At 52.6% G+C, this 5,106-nt stretch overlaps 1 pseudogene; it reads right to left on the bottom strand.

Moving 5' to 3' along the window:
• Positions 1 to 2,981, bottom strand: part of LOC102475537 (NADH dehydrogenase [ubiquinone] 1 alpha subcomplex subunit 3 pseudogene) — a 3,614-nt pseudogene extending 633 nt beyond the window's left edge.
• Positions 2,982 to 5,106: the final 2,125 nt, after the last annotated feature.

Consider the following 5,106-nt stretch of genomic DNA (forward strand, 5'->3'; position numbering starts at 1 on the left):
TTACCTCTCTCTCTCTCTCTCTCTCTCTCTCTCTCTCTGTCTCTCTCTCTCTGTCTCTCTCTCTCTCTGTCTCTCTCTCTTTCAGGTGAGCATGTGTGCCCTATAGCAAATTTAAAAATAATAATCATAAATTAAATTAAATAAATAATTCTTTTTTAAAAAAAAAAGACTAGCTTGGGGGCGCCCTGCTTCCTTCATCTTCTGCACCCCATCTCCTCAGGGCCCAGGGATGTCCCTACTTTCAAGGGGCAGTGCCCAGTGTGAGAGCTCCCAGCTCTCCTGTCTGCAGGTTTGGCCCAGCAGACTCTGCAATCCGGAAGAGGCGCCTTTGCCCTGCGCTCTGTCTGCTTGGGTAGAAGTGAGGGCCTCTGGTCAGGTTTGCAGGACATGCTGCTCAGGTTGAGTGCCCTGGAGGGGGAAAGTGCAGGGTTTAAAGGGAAGCAGAAGTAATTCAGCCCCTGGGGCCATTTGGGGGCATTCCTAAGATCACGGGGAAGTTGGAATACTAAAATCCTACCCCATTTTATCCGTCTGCTAGTGAGGGTGCCCAAACCTCCCTGCACATTTAGCAGCGCACATAGAATCAGGGGAATCAGTGCGATTGTTCACGGACACAGGGAAGCAGCAGAGATAGAGGAAAGAGCTGTAAAACGGTGGGGAGGAGGGCTAGAATATAGCACAGTAGTTATGTTGTTGGACTCCCACATAGCCAACTACAGTTCGAGCCCCAGACCCAGTAACTTGAAAATCATGCCAGGCACATGTGTGTGCATGTCCAAGATCCTGGGAGGAGAATGGAGGAGGTCTTACAGCATGGCCATTCCCCCCTGGGGGGATGATTTCTTACTTTCCTTCTCACTGTTTCTGTCTCTCTCCTTTGAGCACAAGTGCCCTAAGGCAGAAACCTCTTTAAAAAAATGATTTTAATAAAAAAATTTTTAAAAGCGGTGGGGAGGCCAGGCCAGACCAACAGGAAAACTGAGTGCAACCACAGGGGCTGTGTATCCCCTTGCTGCTCAGAGCACCTACTGCTCAAGCACACTGGGCTCCCTCAGAGGGAGAATCTCTCAGTAACCACGGCTGTCCAGGGAGGGCACCTGAGGCTCCGGGAAGCACTCCCTGTCCCTGAAAAGTTCCAGCAGAGACCAACTGAGCTGGAGAGTTGTCTGGGTTCTTCAGGCACCTCAGACCCATGCTCCATCCTCACCCTGGCCCAGACTCCCTCTGGTTTCCGGCTGGATATGGCCAATGGGGAGCCGTGGAAGGTGACGGGACAGAGGAGGGTTACTGATTTTCCAGGCTCCCTCCCTCCCCCCTTCCACAGAGCAGCCTGTACCCCTGCCTAGAAGGGGTCAAAGCCAGGTCATACCTGTCTCTAACCCCGAGGGACTGCACCAGCCCATGCAGTTTCCCTGCACTGGGTAAATTGCTCCTTTATTAGAAACCCTCCTGGAATCATCTGAACATGAATGTGCCATCTGTTTCCCACTGAGATCCTGACTGATACTCAGGGTTTTCTAATCAGACAGAAAAATTAAGCATCTTGGCCTCTTGTGAGCTGCGGCGGAGTCAGTGGTGATGCCTGAGTGCAGTCGGGCACACTGCGCGGGCTGGGCTTCACAACGGCGCTGCGTTTCCTGTCATCAGCTGTCATCCATGTGGCTACAGCCATGGCTCACCCGCTAGCCTGCTCTACGAGTGGAGAAACTGAGTCCTAGAGCCTCACTCAAAATCACAAGTAGGCACAGAAAACCAGTAGTCCCAGGAGCCTGCTCTGGTGCCCTTCCTCAGCAGAACAATCCAGCCAGGCCCACCATCCCACTCTGTCCACACTCACAACTGAGGCAGCCGCCCCTTCTCTCCCCAGCTCCTTTCCTTCCCTGGGCCCTGGTGAGGAAGGCCCTTGGGGAAAATGATGAGGTTTTTATAGCATTCCGTGGTAAGCACTTAATAACTCTCCAGGCTATAGATCTGTACTTCGCCTGGGCTGGGGATAATTCACAGTAAAATATGACTTTTCATTTATCACACTGACGTGTAATAAATACTTCCCGGTGAAGCTTGGGCAACATGGGGGTGGGGTGAGCAACCATCAGATGAGGCTTCATCATTGCATGTTGGGGTTCAGCTCTGCGGCCAGGACACTCAGGGGCTGATGAACCTGGGTCTCAGAAAGACCAGAACCCTGGGACAATGGAAAATTTCTTTAAGATTATCAGCCAGGGCTCCACCAGCGGCCTGCCCACCATTTCTGGCTAGAGCCAAACTCTCCCAATGGACAGGGGAACCCATGTTCAAAAACTCAGGTGGATGCCTCTTCTTCCACTCTCACCCCTGGCTCTGTGCAGCCGGTCTCCCCCTATGCAGCCAGCCCCACTGACACTGCGTTAGTCCTTTGGGGCATTTGGATTGTTTTCCAGTTTCCAACCCTGAGGAATAATCATAATAGCTCCTACTTGGTCATCATCTGCCATGGATAAGGAGCATTTGCTCATTTAATGCTCAGAACCTCCCCCACACACGGCCGCCACACCCCACTCTCAGGTAGGCAAAGACACCGACACTTCAAAGCCAAATGACCCATCCACGATCACATTGTGGTGAGGGGTGGCATCGGCCTCAACGCTCATCTGGCCTACCAAAAGCCATGTTGTACTAACAGCTTGATGTCGAAGGTCAGCCTGCCCAGAGAAAGATCCTGAGGTGAGGATTTGCATGCAAGGGTTTATTTAGGAAACGCAGGAACCACCAGTTGGAAAAGAAGGCTGAGACTTGGGGAAGGGAAGGAAGCCAGTGAAGAATGCACTGTGAGGGGCCAGATGGGGTGCAGCCGTAAAACAGGGTGCTCTGTGAGGCTGATCCACGCGGGGAAGTTCCGGCTCCACCTCTGAAGACCTCCCGAGCAAACCATCACCTGCCTGAACAAATACCGTCATCTCCTCACCCGTCTCCCTGTCATGGTCTAGCCCCATCTGACGCATTCTCCGGCACCAGACAGGAAGACATTCCATCTCAGCCACACAGCAAAGGACTGGCTGGGAAAGCGTCCCTTCCCCTGGGAAGGACCCCTTGCTGATGTCTGGGGCTGCATCCCAGAGCACACAGAGGCAGAGCTCAGCAGAGCTCTCTGATCTCACTCCAGCCTAAGGCAGCATTTGAAGCCCAGTAGGGGCTCGGTGAGCTTGGCTGCATTAGCAGTGAATCTCCCCAGGTAAGCTTAGCAGTGCCAGGAGGGCTGCTCCTCTGAGGAACACCCTGCTTATGGCCCAGCCTTGCAAGAACAGGTCTCCCCAGTCCCTGAGTCAGCCCTGTGTTCTCCCAGGGAATCGAGAACCGCCCCCACACACAGACACAGAGGACATGAGTGGTGGACAGCCTGTCAGGGCCAGGTGGGGAGCAGGGACCATGAGGGAGTGAGAAAAAGTTCTGTGCTGGCAACAAGAGGCCAGAGCTCTAGGCCTGACCCAGCCACTCCATGGGACAGAGACCTCAGGGGTCTCTCAGTGAGCACCTGAGGATGAAGATCACGTCCTGAATGAACAGCAACACACATGACATGGAGAGAAGAATTGTGTCCCCACATCCTAATTCTGCTGACTTGAAAGACAGGCCACTTGGTCCTGGTCCTCTTTTCACACCCCTTGTAACTATCCTATAAGAAATCATATGTAATAACCATCCTCAAGGTGGTCAGTATAACACAACCACCTCTGCTCCAGGAAGCCTTCCCAGGCAGCACCTCCCTACCACTTCCAAGGATGAATGGAGCACGCCCTTCCAGGCAGTCTTGACCTGTCCAGTGCAGGCTGCCACCCCAACCCTAAGCACAATTGACTCCCTACTTAAGTGGGAGACAGTGGGAGACTGAGTCTTAGCCACATCTTCATGCAAGTGTACGTGCACACGCATGCACTCACACACTGCCCAGAGCCGAGCCAGCAACCTGGCTCATCGGCCTCACTGTGTGCCAGTCAAACACATGCCTACGTGATGGAATTGACAAACTGGCCAATGAGTCTGTAACCCTGACTTGCGAAGTCCTCTGGGTCAGGGGAAGAGAGGAAGATGTGTGGCAGAGGTGCCTGTGGTGGAGAGGAGCCACGTGCTACACACACAGCCACTCCCAGGGACACTGGTGTCTTCCTCCTCAGAGCTCTGACTCGAAGACAGAGGACTAAGTATAGGGACCAGGAGCCAAGACAGAGGTGGCTGGCCAAGGACCACAGTTGGCTCTGGCTCAGCAGCATCTATGCCGACAGCCAGGGCTCTGAGATGTCATGCCAGATGTTTTCCACTTGGAAAACTGACTTTGTTGATAATGCCCTTTGGTTTATGGGACATGACACATACCTCCATTCAGTCTTGCTCTGCTACTTGCCGCTCTGCGATCCAGGCTAAGTGACAGTTTTTCTGAGCCTCAGTTTTCTTACTTGTAAGAGAGACAGGATAGTCTATACCATATGAGTTTGCTAAAGAGAGTAGATCATCTAAATTAAGCCGAGTCTGCAGCCTAGCAGCTGGCGTGCTTATTTCCTTCTCTCCCTCTGTCTGGCCTGGAGAATCGACAGCTACTTCCTACCTTCTTGATCCAAAGACACCCCTCACACCCCAGAGATGGTCCAGTCTCCCAAGAGCCTGTGCAAGGAGAGACCTCGAAGGGTTATGAGTTGCCCCTGGATGGGGAGCTGAGCATCCTGCTTCCCTGAACAATCCCCACCCATCCTCCTGCTGCCCAAAGGCTCCTCTAGCCCTGCCTTCCTCAGGTCAGGGGTACCAGATGGGGCCAGCAGGTGGCATGGAGGCTAATGCACTGGATTTCACATGGCCAGCTTCCCTAGTTCAAATCCTGGACACAGCAGCTTGAAAATCACACCAGGTGTATGTTTATCCAAAATCCTGAGAGGAAAGTGAAGGAGAAGGGAGTGTAGTATGGCCATCTCCCCAGGAGGTGATTTTTCACTTTCTCTCTCTCTCTGGCAAGCACACACACCCTATAGCAAAAGAAGAAAAAAAAAAAGGAAAGAGGAAGGAAGGGAAGGAAGGAAGGAAGGAAGGAAGGAAGGAAGGAAGGAAGGAAGGAAGGAAAGAAAGAAAGAAAGAAAGAAA

Source organism: Tupaia chinensis, unplaced genomic scaffold, assembly GCF_000334495.1.
Source record: "Tupaia chinensis unplaced genomic scaffold, TupChi_1.0 Scaffold000407_4, whole genome shotgun sequence".
Taxonomy (NCBI): Eukaryota; Metazoa; Chordata; class Mammalia; order Scandentia; family Tupaiidae; genus Tupaia; species Tupaia belangeri.